The 19,046-nt window shown below is 38.7% G+C and overlaps 1 long non-coding RNA gene across 1 annotated transcript in view; it reads right to left on the reverse strand.

Moving 5' to 3' along the window:
- The window catches only part of LOC109973469 (uncharacterized), a 38,534-nt gene that overhangs the window by 17,205 nt on the left and 2,283 nt on the right, over positions 1–19,046 (reverse strand). Inside the window, exon 2 of the long non-coding RNA XR_002276829.1 lies at positions 14,539–14,571. This is a non-coding gene — a long non-coding RNA (uncharacterized LOC109973469). The remainder of the gene's footprint in view (positions 1–14,538; positions 14,572–19,046) is intronic.

Here is a 19,046-nt window from a genome sequence, read left to right on the forward strand (position 1 = left end):
TTTCCCTAACTGAGAAACAAGCTTGGATCAGGCATGTACATTGGCATGAGCTATAGAACCCTATTAGAAGGGTCCAGATGTACGTCACATCTCACCATGCGTTTTAACCAATTGAGAAACCCATGACTTCATGATGGCTTCAATGTACAAGATAAAGCGATCATGTGTGTATGTTATTTGGGAATAACTTGGGTCATAACATAGAAAAAGTTAGAACACCAAATCTTAAATGTAGCTGTTTTAAAAACCCTTATGCCTTGTGCACAAATACTTCTCTTTGCATGATGTAAAGTTCATTTGAGGATACAGATCAGGTTTCAGGTCACCTGCCAGCTCTTACCGCTATGCTCATCTATCTTTTTTCCTTTGTTGTGTTTCCCAAGTTGTAATTTTATACTCATAATGTATCACATTTTAGCAACTAACAGACTTTTTAAAGAGGCAACATAAATCTGTTTCTGATGAAATGCATTCAAAAAATTGCTCTAGCACCTCTACTACTTTTACTGCTTTTTAATACTACACATTTTTTAGATGAAATTATCAAATAAGAAGCTTATTAGAATCTATTAAAGGACATAAGTAAGGAAAGTGACATATTTTCTATGAGTACACGGCTTATATCTGTGTCATCCTGAATCAGTCAGTCAGGCCTATTGATAATACAGTGTGAAACAAAATGGCAGCTGGTGCCATGTTATGAACTCTTCCCAACACTATTTCACGATAATTTTGGGAACATTAAAACCTTGCTCTCATACTACAGATTTTTATGATGATTTTGTAGAACAATAAAACGGCTATTTAAATTTGTAGCATTCTAAATTTCTTAAAAATCTTTAAAAAAGCACACCAAAAGCATGTTAAGAATATTACTCAAAGGAATAAACATGTTTAAATGGTTAAAGGATATACATTAAACAGCAACATAAATGTTGCACATGTATGTCTCCAGCTTTTGTAAAATAATGACTAGATGCATTATTCCAAAAATATTATAGAGAGATAGGAGCAGGACCTTGAATAAAATTTCGGACTCACAGCCCTTTTCCTCATATAACATACGTGCTGGGGTCTGCAGCAGCATGAAAACACATCAAACCCATATTTAAGTGTCTTACACGACATTTTTTCATTCAAGGCAAACATTGTATTACAGAAAGCACAGATAAGGGGCCAGGACAAAAACACATTACTGTATAAAGATGCTATTTTTCTATAGCTTTCTTTTTAGAGCTACAGCAGTGAGGACAGGAGTATGAAGCTGCAGTGGGCAGGGGATCTGCAAAGACAGACAATATTTGCACATGGTCATTAGCAAACACCAATAATGAATTAGGGGGGTTGGGGGGGTGAACGAGGGGTGGTTTTGTGCTTGATCAGCAACTACTATTACATCAACATATCAGACATAATATGTGGCATATAAAAACACAAAACTCTTTTAATGGACTTATTCAAAGGGATAAAAGCTAACTATAAAAATATCCGTAAACCATGAGGGAGGATTTTATGTCCTCCAGAAGCAGAAGCAGTGTCTAGGAGGTGGTCTTGCTTAAACCCTGCACGTGTCTAAACAACTTCTCTATTACACCCGAGACCTTTGAGGGCACTTCCCATCGAGCAGGGAACAAAGGCCATGACCCTGGGTCAAAAGCGTTACATGGGAGGTCAAGCAGGCCCATTGAGTGTCCCATTGCTGTTTGCTTTAAGAACATAAAGATTACTAACACATTAACTAATACCGATTAGGGGGTTATCCCTCATGGGACTGAGGTCTCAGGGCAGCACACCAAGTCTTATTAACACAGTGTGACCTTTGACCCCACCAGACACCTTAGACATCCATCTGTGACCACCACTTTTTCCTCTGTTTGATACACACACAGACAAGAAAGGAAGAGTCTCTCTCAGCAAAGTGCAGCACAGCTTGAAAAAAATAACTGTTGCCTGGAAAAATATAAATAAAAGATAGAGCACTGTCGCACTCCTGTACAAGGATGAGGGACATTTTTCTGTGCATCTCAAAATAATGTGAACAATATTTCCAAAAAAGTATTACGTCCTTATAAAACAAGATTGAGTGCAGTCAATTGTTTTATTGCCTGCAACTTCAAAGCACATGTTCTATCAAAGTTCATAAAATGGGGGCATGTGCAATGAAGTTCTCATCACAAAATGGAGGCCACTAGACATGCGCAGTATTGATGTTCCAGATTTATCATATGATGATGATGTCTCAGATAATCATATGACGAAAGGCACAAAGTCCTTCTACCATGCTATTCAAACATGACTTTTGCATCAGCAGAGAGATACAAAGTAAAATGTTGTGATTTGTTTACTTAACCCTATGTGTCCAGACAGCAAAGCACCTCAGAATGAAACCTTATGATCACCATCTTCCAAATTACTGCTCGTGATCAGATCATTGGCAGTGCTCTCTCCTAAAATAAAATATCATGTCAATTTTAGTTTAATATAAACAGAATATTAAGATTGCTGTGGCATTTGTGTTTCTGCACAAAATATAAACATAAAAAAAGTTCCCACAAGTTGTCTTGACATGTAAAATGTGAATATCACAAATGCACAGTTATTTGAAAATACACAGTTTGAAAGATGAATACTTGGCACACCTACGTATTACCCAGTGAATACATGTAGTTAATTTTCAAACAGGGTAAATACAGTTTCAATTTGCTACTGGTTTAAAAAGCTGATTAACAAACTGATGACTGTTTATTTGGTAAATAAGAGTTGCCCAAAAACGATGAATAAGACTTTATTAGGAATATTTCGTAACAAAAAAGGAAGCCAAAATTTAGAATATTTGAGTTGAATCAATTTCTGCAAAATACATCTTCAAAGATAATCATGCTGTTCTGGCAAATATTTAATACTGCATTAAATTTATGGGTTTAATGTATAAAATGCATTTAATTTCTACAATTTTATTTCATTTTGTTTCTGCAACAAAAGTATTTACTGCAGTACATATATAAATCCCTCCAAAACATTATGTTATAATATTATTTTTGTTCCCTGGGCAGAAATAAATCATGGAAAATTGTGCTTCACAAAACAATGTTTACAGTAACTTTGCAAATTTTGCTGTTAATTGAATACTAAAGAAAACAGATTTCAGCCACAACAAACTAGGGACAAATGTTTACTTATTAACGATTAACTTTGACTAAATTAGGTGCACATCTGTAATACAACCAGTGGCTTACTGATCTGGAATTAAATGATTGCACTTCGTTATAATAATTAAAAATCTAACAACTGAAGGCGGTACTTTTTCCCTCCAGGAATATACAGCATAAGGTCATATATCCTATACTTACAGTGGCTATTTGCAAAATGAAGCAAAATCATTTAATTGCTTGTAAAGACAAAAATGATTACATTTGTGTGGTTTTATTCAACTGACATTTAGCCCAACTGACTTTGCCTGATTTTTTTTTTGCACTTTTTTTGTCCCCGATATACTCTTCAAATCTTAAAGCACAGAGCAGAGCATAGATTTTTACATGTGCCAGACATCAGTTAACTTCTGATCTGCTGCCGTCATATTTAACAAATCAAAAATGTATAATCAGAAGAAATCTTAAGTTATAACACCAGGTGTGTTTCAAATCATTTTGAATGCATATACTGTGGAAACTAAATCGGTTGTAAAGTCGTGTACACTGGATCGATTCATTTTCAAGAAAAAAAAAAAAGAATAAAGAGTTTTTTAAAACAGGAATTAACTCACCTTGCTGTTTATCACAGGATTCAGAAAAAAAGAAGAGGAAATAAGACAGAGTGAGGAAGAGCAAGCTGGGGACAAGCTGGAAATTATGGACCTATTCGATATCAGACCTCAGAGTGGACAACCTATCCAAAAGAGGGACACGCCTTAACTGTAACTAACAACTTCTGGCAGCTCCTCAGCAGCCAAATGTATTGCCCTGGATCAGAGCAGCTTTCACGTGGCAGCATCGAAATAAGGCGGCATAAAAAAAAAAACCACATTTATCTACAGCATCATTAATGGTACTGAAATGTTGGTAACAATGTATTAAAAGTAAGTAAATGTATTTTATGATATAGATTGAGACATAAATGTAATCCCTTTAAAATTTTGCTCATCAAATATTAAACATGTTAAGGTGATAATGACCAGAGAAATAGATGGATTCAACTAGCATTTTGACACCTTGAGCCACCTGTGACAAAAAGGGGAACAATACTGATAGTGCAGATCTTTTTCTAAATGAAATATTATGTATTACGTAAATACACAAACATACTTTTATTTGTACTGTGATATTACAAGCCCAAAATGAGAGACTGATACAACGCAGAGCACTGTTTTAACACTACCGTCAAAGTCTGAAGATCTAGATCTTCAACAGAAAATCTATGGCAGAGGCTCAAGTGCATTATATACTAATGTATAAAATGACATGAATTATAATGCAGGATCACCGAATGTTGAAAATTATAATGATTTCCTCATAATCATTAGAGAACCTTACTCTAATGAGAAGTTACTCTTTTATTGTAATACCAAGGTTGTTATGATAATGACCAGAACTATTTCAATAAAAAAGAAATAAAAAAAAAACTGTTTAATAGGTATTATATGGTGTTAACTACTGTAAACTGTACCATGAATAAACTAATCTAGGGCACTATGTTAACTGAGGTACCAGGACAAATTATGTTTAATGAAAAATAGAACTAAATTCTCCTTTTCTGTACACTTGACCAGCTTGCACTGGGATTACCCGGACTCTCCCTTTGCAGCTAAAACCTGCTTTAAACAGCCTTGGCCATTTTGTTCTACTCTTCCCCAACACTAAAGCCAGGAGTGCACAGGCATGGCAATTTATGGGCCATGTCACACGCCTGTGTCTGCACTGCAGGGCTGCAAGGAGTCCAACTGCCGAGCCATATGCACTCAATGGTTCACTGCCTCAAAACACACTTTTTGTTATCTTACACACTCTAGCATCCTTGCTTCACCGAGAACAGTAAAACATGCACCTAATATGCTTTATCACATTTCATAAACATGCTCTCTCCTCTTGTTGCGTTCTCCAACACAGGTCCACTGAGTCTTCAGCCCCTGAATCACCTCACAGCACTTTCTTTCCTCTGATTAAAAATATTCTATGTCCAATTCCCAAATCAGTAATGCCATTTAATGAGTTTGAGTATCGCTTCTAACTTTCTGCACAGTAAAAAAAAAAAATAAATAAAAAAATAAAATTCTGTGGCGTCCTTTAAAGGGGAAACAAAGTGACAAGGAAAAAACACTGATTACATACATTCCACCTGGGCTGACACACTGTAATTGATGTGCATAAAGCTATTAGGAGAATGATATTTATCTATGTTGGAGAAAAGCAGCGCTTCACAGGACAGCTGTGTAAACAGAGGTTTTATTACTCCGTGAGTTATTTCTGCAAATTTAGTAGCTCTTTCCCATAAAAATTGTTTAAGAGCAAAATAATGCATATTTAAAATATGCTTCATATATCAAAGAAAACAAACCTGGTGCCAACATGTCTAATTTTGCATACCTTTTAATTTGTTTTCTACCCTGCCTTTTGCTTTAGTATGCGGCTGTCTATATTTTACAGTGTGTAGGCATTCAAAATAATGCTCATCAGGTGGCAAGTTGTGCAGAGACCCTACTGCAGATATGAGCCTTTATGGTGCAGTACACAGAGTTTGTTTCCAATGTTTTGAGATAATAACTAGACACTGCCTTTAAATTAACAAATCAGTTTATACAGATACACTTACTTCTATTACTATTTATTATGCTTGTGCCCATCAGGTGACTAAGTACAGGCAGTGAGCTGGGTCATTGAGGACATGCACATATTTTGGCAATAACTTTCACCTAGAATTGTTTTACATTGCCTGGTTTTTATACAAACCTGTCTGACCTACATATCATGTACAGTAAATAAAGTTATTATTATTATTATTAGTAGTAGTAGTAGTAATAGTAGTATCATTAAATTCATTATATTATTATTGATTCAGGCGCATTAGTTTATTGGTGCAAAACTCATAATAATTCATGTAATTCAGGGTCAAAGTAAATTACATATAGTCCTTATACTAAACTGTCCTCACCTGATGATGTGTAATATTCTCTAGTGCCCACATCATCATCATCAGGCTAAAGGTGTAGACAGCATATGGGAAACTATGATATGACAACCACTGACCTCTCACACCAGCTTAGAGAGGCAGAGGGTCATGCAAAGGACATGGCAGTGAAGGGAGAAGTCCATCTTATCCTTTCATTCCCCCACAGTCCTGTGTGCAGCGACAGCAAGATGAGCTAGAGGGCTTTCCAAAATCCACACTCATTTGGCTGGGAGAAAGGCTTCAGGGCCATGTGTTTCAAAGGAAATGCTGAGGAAAGCACTTTTTGTGGCAGCGCCCGTGCACTTGACAGTGTGTATTAGCCTGCATCTGTGTCTTTGCTCTGTCCCCAAACTTAATATCAATCAATACCAATATCTGTCATCTTTAGTGCCAAAACGGCATGCAGCCCATTTGTCTCACAATGGTGGAGAAGTCTACCTCGTCGTATCTTAATATGGTTCCCACATGTATGGACAATTTTTTGTCATTATCTCTACACACTACAAATACCTTGTGCAGGACTAAGGGTTTAGAAGGCAGGAGGAACCAAAATGAGAGGGAGAGAAAAAAGCATCAGCTCTCAAGCTGCTGTCAGTTCAGTAATGGGGGGGGTGGGGTGCGGTGGATAACCTGGCAAAGAACCAACCACTAATGCCCCATAAATGTCAGAGACTGCAGAAAGGAAGGGAGACAGCAAAAATGAGAGCACATTCATATTTCAGTATGGCAGATGCTATAATGCATTGATGCCTCCCAGTGAGTGCACACAAGGACACCAGGAGCGAGAAAAGAGAAGGCAGACATGAACAAGAGAAAATGAAAAAGAGAAAAAAGGATTCTGCAGGTGAGATGGAAGCAGCCGCATCTGATGGTTGTTTGTATTCAACAAAGTTCAGAGTGGATTGGTCTCTGTACGTCTCTCACTCTCTGCAGACGAAAATCTGGCAGCATGGGTGACGGGGCTGAGTCTGGTGTTGGGGGTGGGGTTGGATTGCTGGAGAGAGTGATTTTTTTTTTTCCAGTGGGGTGAAAGGCGGACGGTCATGTGTGCAGAGCTCATGACAAAAGGCCCTTTTATGTGCAGCGTATGCAGATAGAGGAGGCTCCTTTGTGCACAGATGGAGATCCCATGCCTGGGTCTGCCTGCGGCGGAGAGGGAAGGGAGGGAGGAGAAAAGGGTGTTGGTGAAGAGAACGGAGGGGAAGGAGGGGTGTCTCTGGCACTGAGTGCCATCACTGTGTCTGGTGGGGGGAGGGAGCACGGAAAAGGAGAACCAAGCTGCTCTGGTCCTGCCAAGTTAATACATTAGGAGGATGAATACAAGGCTTGATAGGAGGATACAAAGACAGGTAACCCCATAGTGGGATCACAGATTGAGTCCCATTTACTGTCTAACAAGTGGTTCAGGGTTAAATACTATTTGCAAATCCCAGTATTTATTTAATCCACTTTGGGAAAGCTTGGTTTGCCACATATTGTCCCAGAAAGTTAAAGAACCCATGGCATGCTCTTCCTTGTTTTTTGACTTATCTATAATGTTACAACAGTGAATTATCATCTTAGACATGACCTAAAGCTCAAAATATGAGGTGTACGTATGTTCTAGTATTTCTATGCAGAAGCAACGGTTTATACATGTCTTGCACACTCTCGCTCGCGAGACCTTTTTTCTACCAAAAACAAAAGTATTATGTGATAGTTTAAGGATTTCCTTGAATGGGAATAAAATCCAGGCTGTTGCGTGTTCATGGACTGCATGTCCGGGAATGTTCTTGTACAGGGACTCGCTGTTTTACCTGACCTGGTCTAACCTACCAGCCGCTGGCTAGTGAAGCCACCGTGGTGATGAATGATCAGTTGATCAACGCTGGATTCCCCCAGAGCACGGTACCTGTTTGTTTTGACCTATTGAGACCAGTGTGTCTGCCGCATGTGATGTGTTGCAAGTTAACAAGCGGATTAACGATCCATGATGTTATTGTCGGTGCTATGCTACCTGTTGGAATTATTTTTAATGCTTTGGGACTGTATGTGGTCATGTGGGGGAGGATGCAATGACCACCGGTTGGATTTACTGACCTTGGAGCTGTTTGAAAGGGAGTTTATGTTTCCAATACTCGGTGGGACTTAACGGTAAGTTTAAAACAAAACATGTTGCATGTCTGTTAATGCCTGGTTTTTGTAACGTTAGAGCGAAATGTTGCAAGGCTGGAGAAGTTACTATGTCTGCATTATGCCAGTTAAAATATGGGCTTTCTCAACTATCTGCTTTTTTTAGAGTGTTACACATCTCTTTTCATCAGTACATATACCGTTGTTTACCTATGTATGGAGGAGAAATTCAAATTAAATAATGCCATCACGGTTCATTGTGCTGTCCACTTGCGACACAACATCGGCAGCAGGAGTTGTGCGCCTTCACGGACTATCCTCTTGTTTCTGGAAAGAGGCTCTCTAGTTTTATTATTCTGAAATAATTTGACTATTTGGAGTTATGAGGGGCACCAAGCAAATCTAGAGGTAGCCAAGATTAAACATTAAATGGCTGGAAACGAGCAAAATGAGCATGTCATGGGAACTTTAAACAAAGTACAGGAAAGCATGTAAAACCTGATACTAAAGATTATTGGGTTAGAAAATCTTAACCTACTTTTACTGCAAGCTATCTTATGCCCCTAACAAATTAAACAATCACTATGCCATCTGATCATGTGAATGACTAATTTAAAAGATATGGCATCCAATGTTAAGATCAATTTCAAATTTATTCCCTCACTGATACATATGTATCTCTACCAGTTTACTACACTATATTCTCAGTATGGCTGCCTTGAACTTTCTACTGTCTCTTTTATATCTGTAATCTATCAATCTGTGGATAAGAGTGTGAGTTAAATGTTAAAAGTGTCCAATCTCTCCTGGCTCTGCCTCTCCTTTGAGAGATGAGGGGACTCCTACTGACATCCCGTCTGCTGACAAGACCTCACATCCTGTAATAGGCCTCCTCCCAGTGATCAAGATATCTTAACAGTCAAGCCAGACAGATTCCTGCCAGAGCACCAGCTCAGTGAACACATGGACAACATCCCCAACACTGGCAATTACATTAACCCCATGACATAAGGCTGAAGGTGCTGCTGAAGTTGGTGTTTCACATCAAAGCGTATGATAGCTACATTTGTCCACAGTGTAAAAGGTAGTAGTGCCATAGTAATGGCAATGAAGTTGTGACATGCCAAAGTTTTTTGTATTGCAGCCCAATGTCTTTCTTCATCTTCTTCTTTTTGATCCTTTATTGCAGTTGGCAAACAACAAAATGGTGCATTACCATTACTAACTGGACTGGAGTGTGGATCAGGAAGCTAACATTTACTGTCCACTGAAGTCAAACGGTTTTGAATTATAGAATGTTAAAAGCAATATCAAGGTGGTGGCCAGGTCCAACAAGCACCTGAGTTTCACGCAGAGATTGATTGAGTCACTATAATTTTGTAAAATTGTATACAACTGCAAGAAGAGTTTTTCCCTGTCATAATAGTTTTGTTGTTTGCAAAATAAAAGTCATACGTTTGTGTTTTTTATTTTTTTTAAATAGGGTGTTCAACATATCATCGCTGATAGCTGAAAACAAAGGTGACTGTCATGAGCCTCAACATAAAACCACTGCAGCCATTTAAACACAATGTAGCTGAATAAGTAATAAATCTTTATCTAGACAGATACCAAATAGTACAGAGCAGTTTTTAAAATCAGAACTACAGGTCATGTGACACCTTTGGAGTCACAAAGACACAAATCAAAAACAACTATCACATTTTGAACAACAGTGTATTTCAACAGCCATACAAATATATTTTTCTCTGTTGTTCATGTTTTTCACTAACAGTAAATACACTGTCATAGTTTTGGTTAATGAAAACAAGTGACTCATGACCATTGGGCATTTGATCATCTTCTTGTTGCCCTAATTAAACATACCTTCATAAATTACCTAACTTGTCAAACTGTGTAACATTCAGGCAGGCTGAAAAGTACAATTAATTTCAGTACCTTTGATTCTGGCAGATTGGCAGGTGAACCTTGTGTGTCACAACATTTCAAATCTGTTACCTTTTAGCTAAAAGCTAAATTCTCATTGCTTGGAGTTTGTTCTTTAGGTCTTACTGCTTGGGTTTGGTCCCTGAAAGTTTGAAAACACACAAATAAAACTCCTGGTGGCTTACAGCCATAAGAGTTAACATTTTATTTACAAAGGTTTATGATTTAATCTGTAAGGATCGTACTTCCTGAGGATACTCAGGAAAAACCACCTGTCACAAAAACTGCTTGTGACCTTCTATCGCTGCTCCATAGAGAGCATACTAACGTACTACATCTGTGTGTGGTTCTGCAGCTGCAAAGCTGCAGAGAGGAAAGCGCTCCAGAGGGTCATCAACGCAGCCCAGAAGATTATTGGCTGCCCTCTCCCCTCCCTGGAAGAACTGTATAGCACCCACTTCCTCAATAAAGCTCATACCATTCTGAGAGACCATTCCCACCCTGGGCACAATCTGTTTGAACTGCTACCTTCTGGTCGACGATACAGGGCAATCAAAACATGGACAAGTAGACTTAAAAACAGCTTTTATCCCAGAGCCATAGTCGCACTAAATGCCTGATACTTTCCACAACATATCCACTGTGACGTGTTGATATATTGGAATCGTGCAACAGCCCCAAAGAAATGTGGAAATGTGTTGGGGTGTGTGTGTGTGTGTGTGTGTATATTAGTTGTTTTAGACAATCAGTATTTATATTTATACAGTCTTTTAAGTTTTTAAAACTATTGTAGCTCTTTTATAATTTCTGTGCAGAAGGACTGCATCTTAAATTTTGTTGTACAATGTACAATAACAAATAAAGCTATTCTATTCTATTCTATTCTTCTGTAATACTTAATTAAAATCCCATAAGAGTTTAATATAAGAGCATTTTTAAACAAGTGGCAATTTTGATTCCTATATATGAGTTACTTAATAGGATATACTGGTAATTAATGTAGTCTGTCTTTCTCTCTCACATACATACAGACACACCCACACATGCACACACACACACACACAAGCAAGCAAACCTGATGGCAAGCCTAACAAGGTAGGCTTAGGCTAATTAAAGTAATTAGGTGTTTTTGTCTGAGTACTGTCTTGGTTTGCTGGTTGTGGCCAAACCCATGCCTGGCCCACCTGCAGTCTGCCTGCAAGGAGGCCAGGAATTTAAGACTGGCACTTCTCCCTCTCTCCTCTATCTGAACCCCTGTTGCTACCCTAGATGCCAACAAAAGTATTTCTGCCCCTAATCAACAGACAGGGAGAGGGGGAGAGTCTGGAGGTGCGCTTATCTGCGAGGTAAAGTAAGAAAATAGGATAAGACAATATCCGCAAAGCTTTAGGGCTACTTTTCTAAAATGTAATTGCACCATTTTGAGACAATATATTATTTCATTAAACTGTCTTCTCCATTTAATCATCATCTCATGACTACATGAAATCAGTAGATGATTGTGTCGTTTCCTGGATCTATTTGTCCAGACCCTTTCTTGCAGAAAGATTTATAGTCCAAATACATAAAGACTGCTAAGACACGGGGGAAATTGGGGAAAGTAATAGTTTGAGACTGCAGCAAAGATAAGAGGATGACGAAGATGGCAGTGAAGAGGAAAGCTCTCTTCAATTTCTGCCCATCTCAAAGGACCTGTAAAATCGTCTAGACTGGAACAAATGCAAATAATGCTGACTTGGTTGTACCAAAAAATCCTGACGGCTTTTCAATCCTGAGCTCACTCTCACAACAGTGGTTTGTCCAGAACAGGGTGAAAATATTGTATGATCTGGTTTCTGAATGGCACAATGTGTGAGAGCCAAACAGAGAACTGTAAGGCTCGAGTCCTTCCAGGCTGCCTGCCAGTGTGTTGAGCTGAGGTCCGGTTGCTTCCATAGCACAAAACTGATCACCACCACCACTGCAGTCTTCTGATCAGCAATGCAAGACTCACACTGCACTACACTGCAGGCCTGTGCTCGATGTCAAAATGAAAACACAATTCAAAATGGAATCATAAATTAGAGGTTAACAATGTTAATCATTCTAAAATCAAAAACTGATGTGGACATACTGTAGACGTGAGGAAGCCAAGTAGCCCCCTAAAATAAAAAATTGAAAATGTAATGCTTTTCAGGTTAGTGGGAGATCATCATGTAAAACATGGCAATACTGTTCTTAGGGAAGATTTTAGGGCAAATCAATAATTTAACAAACACTTTCCTAGTTTCAGTAGAAACTGTACTGAGATTTGCTATGTAGATTGTCTTAAAATACAGACCTTTAACCTATCATGAGTTAGATGCCACCTCCATGCACATTTGTCTTGTGCTCAGCAAATATGACTGAGTTAAAAGACTTGATTCCCACAACAATGAATGTCATTTATCATCCAAGCAACCTGTTACCCCTTTCTACTGTCTCGTTTCAAGGTATACTATATGAAATAAAAAATATATGATACTAAGCTTCTTATAATTATCACACAGTTTTAGGAACACAGACTGGAAGTGAAAGTTTTCTATTATATATTTTTTCTTTTGCCTTAACTACATTAAAACACAAACTTTTCAATCACATAAACATGAAAATAATTGTAGCCCCAAAAATCATAGCTAATATTCTTTTCTAAATTTATTTATTTGGTAGAGAAGTTTTAGTCTTATTCAACAACACTACTTCAATAAGTAGTACTATTAGTACTATTAGTAATTCACAAATATATATATATTATTTTTTCTTTATACAACAAGCAGAACAAACTGAGCTCGCTTCTCTTGTTTCTCTTCATAACTGATTCAGGAAAAATTTAATATGTTCATAAACAATGAAAACATTTTAAAATCTACATCATAACTTAAATATAACTAAAAAAAACAACAAATAAATACAATTTGATGATCTACGGTATACACTCAAACTGCACTTCACTGTACAGACCTACATCTCTGGTACAGACCCATGTCCCTGTCCCTGTCCAGGACTAAGGAATGTTTTGGTCATATCTCTTTAAGCTCTTTAGACTGAGCCTACAGCTGGGAGAGCTCTCTGCTTTGTTGCTACACTTATTTCAACTTTCAAACTTCATTTTCAGCCCTTGTAAAGACTTTCAGAGCTGCTCTCTAGATACTGGCAGGCACTTTCCCAGCATGCCTCGTGGCAGGGCTGGCTTTGTGCACAGTTAACTGTGAAAATGCTCTGCTCAACATGGGATGCAGACCCTGCTTCACTCTTACCCCACACAGTTTTACATAAGGTGCATAATATACTGCCAGAAGAATGAGGTGTTCACATGCATACTACATCTACAACTTTGTCTTTCATTGTATCAATATTGAATATTCTTTTAACACTGGCTTAGAACCTTTGATGCATGACTGTAATTTGAAAGCTGTGTTAAAAAAGAAAAAAACTGCAAGCTTCCAAACAGTGGTTATATTTGACATATTATAATGCTTCATATCAAAATTCTTCTTTCATCATCTATCTAAATACTTGAATTAAACCACTGGCATTAAAGACACATCTTCAATCACTGCCCACAGAACACCTTCTGTAACAGATGCATCAAAGCAACTAAATAGCCCAAAATGGGACCTAATTTCTATGATGCACAACTAAATTACATTTAATCCTAATGCCATGGAAACAGTTCCAAACCTTTGCACCAAAATGGATATTTTTTTCTCCATTGGACAACATACAGTGGACACTACAGGCTGCCTGCAGCATCTGGTGGACACCTGTAAGACTGCAAGTCACTGGAGAAAATCAGAGAGGTCTTTGTGATTCTGCTAAGTCACCAAAAAGCTTGGCCTGAGTATGCCGACCCTCAGCACACCAGCCACTTCCACACCCTTCAGCACGATAGTCATATGGTGTATTTAACCTGAGTCTTTGATCAGTAAATCAAAAGCATCTTAAATAACAATGAACAGTCAGCAACCTGCAATAAAAATGTCAGCACCTAGTCAGCCAGACAAGGTTCTTGGAGTGGGCAGCAAATGAAATCCTGCCACTCATTTAAATTGTTTGCAAGTTCACTGACACAGAAAGAACAAGCCAGAATGGTCTGTATACTTAATTAAAATTTTTTCAGTCAGTTAGTCTGATCTACTACTTTCTGGAATGAAGTGTGACAGAGACTCAGAACTGCTTCTGTATTCAAGTCAGTGCTTAGAAACACAGTTAACCCTCTCATATAGTAGATCTCAGACACATTTAATGTGCATGTTAAAAAAAATGAATTACTATTATGTTTTACAGATGTTCAGGTTGCTGTATATAAAAATTACTCACAGTGTGTCTCAGGACCTCGCTTCATTCACTGTTCTGTTGGGTGAAGAGAAAGAGAAAATACTGTCAGGAAAAGTGGAAAAAAAACGTATCTGGTGACAAAATCTTTAGCTCTTAAAGAAAACTGTTTCAACATGTGTTTGAGCTCAAGCCCTTCAGACCTGTATCCAGTGTGTGCCCTGAGTTCTTTCATTTATGAGAGCTAATCACTACAAGTGAACCAAATCACATAGGGACAGTCACTGACACCAGAGCAATTACGTTGTACATGTCTAATCCTTTACAGAGCACTTAGGATGGTTTTAAAGGCCACCAGGGCAAACCGCAGAGCTCCCTTAACTCTTAGGGTGCAGTTTGGTCCATTTTACTGCCAATGGGGCACAGGCCAGATTGTTAAGACCAGGGAAAGTAATCCCTGGAGTCAGGCCACTAAACCTGCTCCGTCCCTGTAACCATGGTAGCAGACAGGTAGTGTCTGGGTCACAGGGCAAGCATATACTGTCCTGGTGTGAATGTGCATGGTGTGCATTTACACAAATGCATACACTTGGAAAAACAAACAGATCAGGAGAAACTTACCAGTGAAACGATATGACTGCTGAGTAGTGGGTTTCAGTTGATCAATAATGAACCATCACTGGGTACTAAACACATTTAGTCACCGGCGAATGGCAAACAGGCCCAGAATGTTTTAGACTACCGTCACTAGACCAACCTAACTGTGAACTAATGCTATTGCATTACAAGTGAAGTTTAAGGAGTGGTAAGACACATGGTTTAACAAATAGAAAACTTTCAGAGAGCATATGCTTCTACCCCAGCACCCAAAACGCTGCCATTCCAGATAGAGCTAATAAATGATGATGTGTCAGTTACAAGACTAATCATTCTGTTTGATTTTTCCTCTTCAAAAATGCCACAACGATGATCTGGGCTGTTTTGCCCTTTTGAAAGAAACACATGATCTCCCTTGGCCTTTTTTCCATTTGCCAGCTCTCCTCTCTTTTCAGTTGCTATGAGACACTCCAGCTGAAACCAAGGCTTCCACAATTAATTACTAGAGGAACAAAAGCCAAAGCTCTGGACAAAGCAGGGCAGACCAACTCAAACCAGCTCCCACTTTACACACACATCACACCTCCGAGTGCCCTGCTGACATACAAATGGTCAATTCAAGATCTTGCCTCTTTACTTTTTCATTTTCACAGTGCCTGAAGACAGGAAAAAATGCATAAGAAACATGGTAAAAAGTCCAGAAGTTGAAGATTTGGCATATTTGGAGACCAGTGGATGTTTGTTATTTCTTCTTAATAGAATCCAAAACATTTTGAAATGATTTTTGGCAACAGAATATTTCTTAAAGTTAGTAAAAATAACATTTAATGTTTTTCATGGTATAGCACACAGCTGTTATGAGGATTTTGTACCATCAGTGTAACATCACCTGTCTCTGGCTCTGCCTCGCCAAATCATGAAACATCTATTTTCTCTCCAACCAATCAGATCTCAATCTCTGGCTGTTCTCATGCAAAGAAAGAAAGGGGAAGGCCAATGAGAAATGGCCCTCCTCCTTCTTCTTGTATCCTACACACGCGACAATCACCGTCTGAGAAATGCCAACGGACGGGCAATCAGTCATTGTAATTAGGCTGGCTGCCATTCCCGAGCCTTCATAACTCAGGCTGGAGCTGGAGGACATAGGGAGTGAGAGCCCAGCTGCTGGCGGCCACAGCCCAGCAATGGCTCACCCAAACCTCAACAGAGGCCACTCCCTCTCTGCTCCCATGATGGGGGACCAGCAGATTTATAAGGGGGCTGGCTGACTGCAAAATTAACTCCCCACCACCACCACCTACCCCTCTTCTCCCTCCTGTCCTCCTTGTCTACATCCCAAAACCGCTCTCACTCACTTTCTTTTCACTGCACTGCAGAGTTTTGTTCTCCAAACTGCTTGAGTGTGAGAGCAGGTACCTTTTGCTGAGAAAATGGCTTTTAAAAAGATGAAGGCTCTTAATCTAAACACATTAAATGTGTCTATAAAAATGGGCTAGTGTCATTTTCCCTGTAGAATTTTATTTGAAGGTGTAAAGCCCGTGGGGGGTGGGGGTGGGGGGTATTGTCTACTCTGTTTCTAGGTGTGGGGAATACTGAATTTAAAGTACAGACACGGCTTACTCCTTTCTCTTTGGAATTCACAACTAAACAGGAAGCTATAGCAATATTCTGCTGAGATTTATTTTATTTGTTTACAGGCTACAGTTGACTCAGAAACTGGCTTTGCCTGTTGTATATGACCTGAAGTTTTCTTGGCAGTTAAATGAAGAACTGCAAGTTCAGCCAAAACAGACAATAAAGTAGAATGGAGAAACATGCCAAATTGCTGGAGCAATTCAGGCCAGAGGCTCATTTTTCCAGAATGATTCATACTGGAAAGAAAAGCATTCCCTTGTCCTTAGATGAACTCTGTGTGCTCTCTGTCAGCTTTACAAGGAAGCACTGAGGGTGGGAGGAGAACGTGCACACTTAAGTATACGGACATGTGCGTGTGCATACACATGCACAGGGCCACACAGCCATCGCTGCAGATTCTTTGCACACTGTGGAATTAGGTCATGCACATAAACGCCCCAAACACAGACACAAATGAAAACATGCACTACTTTAAAAAGACATTTTCAGTCACAAGGGAAAACCACATACATGGATTCTGCGCAGAAAACCAAATAAGAACAGACCAGCTGGGTAAGTGCCATTTTACTGTTCTCTGTACCGTATACCAACAACTTGTACCATAAAAACTATGGGATCAACAGTGGGGTTTTTTCAGCCTGTACTCAGTTTTGAGTGCAGCAGCAGTGTAGTTGAGGAATGAAGGAGGACACAAGCAGGTTTTGAACCAGTCAGCAGTGTTCTGAAGCTGGTTTATTGACTGACGCTGACTGACGACATTCACCTGTTCCTTGTTCCCATCGCAAGATGACAATCAACAGTCTGTTGCAGCACAGCAAGTACAAGACGTTCAGACTTATGTCATGTTTTTCCATCATAACACCAAAAAAGACTACCTCTGAAGATCAGATGCTATAAATTAATATGCTGAAATGAGTAACTAAAACAGCAGTTGCTTATCAGTAACTGCCACAAAATAATAAAATTCTTTTACAACTAAAACATTACCGCCTTAATAAATGCAACCTGTGACTGTATGTCAGATATCTACAGCTTGTGATACACTTTGTAAACATCTACTCATTAAGTCTCACAGTAAAACTACATCTTGCCCTAAACAAACCTTAAGCATTTGGTCATGTAGAAGAAATAAAAGCCTTCTGCGTGGTTTTGATCGGACCATTCATAACTATGTTTCTTCTAATGACAGTAAACATTTTGCCCCTGTTTTGTAGTGCATCGCTGATATGCAGCAGGTATAATATTGGATCAAAAGGATGATCAGTCAAAGGCGAGGATACTGAAGCAGCACATCAAGGACCAAAAATATGCATTCACCACAACTTATTGTTTAAATGTTACTGCATTGTTACTTTACAGTAATTTTCTTTTCATTGTATTATCATTATCTATCACTCTCAGAACATGCTTACTCATCAGATTATGCACAGAAATCTTTAATTGCTGCTGCAATATAACCTATGATTCACCCAGACCTATTAAATGTTGAGCTCTAAAACAATAAAAAAACTGGAAAACAATGCAGCAATCTTAAGAGATGTACACACACACACACACACACACACACACACACATCTGGACAGAGACATGAATGTGTTTGGACAAGGGCAGTGAGTCTGAAGTGTGAATAAGTGGCCGTGTCATATTATATAACCTCTAATGTTGCAGAACACATAAGACCCTTGATTGATATAAAATGTAAACAGTCTAAATTGCAAAGCTCACAGAGTTTTTGACACTAAATCAGTGACCTTTGACCACCATGGAGGAAGGTGTGGGGGGCTTTTTCTAAGCAAAGAAAAAGAAATGTCAACAAAACAAGAAAAGCTTCACCACTGTTATCGATTCTAATGCGTAGTTTTACTTAGAACAAAGCTTCAGACTTTGAGTTTGGTGTTCAGGCTTGCTAAACAAACAGGACTGATAAAAAAATCCCCGACTTGAGACCGTCTCATATAAAAGATGCTGTTATGTGAAAACGATACATTTCCAGTTCTTTCTGAATTCCAGACAGCGTAAAAGCCACGCAGTCTGGCTGTGCAAAGGTGTCAGTGTCAGGATATTTTTTTAGTCACACACAGGGATTGATTTGAATTGATTTGATTTGATTTATTCCTTCAAGCATGTAAAGACAGTTGATATGACAACACACATAATTTTACACATAATCCAATATCAATTTGCTTATACCTAGTACATGCTTGAATGGAGTAGGAAGAAGTCAGACTTATCCAGTCCTACCCCATGACATCATCTTACCATCATTGGTTTGCAAGCAGTAAATGATTCACTTCTACCCACACACATATTATACTAAAAAA

This window comes from Monopterus albus, unplaced genomic scaffold (genome assembly GCF_001952655.1).
Source record: "Monopterus albus unplaced genomic scaffold, M_albus_1.0 scaffold7.1, whole genome shotgun sequence".
Taxonomy (NCBI): domain Eukaryota; kingdom Metazoa; phylum Chordata; class Actinopteri; order Synbranchiformes; family Synbranchidae; genus Monopterus; species Monopterus albus.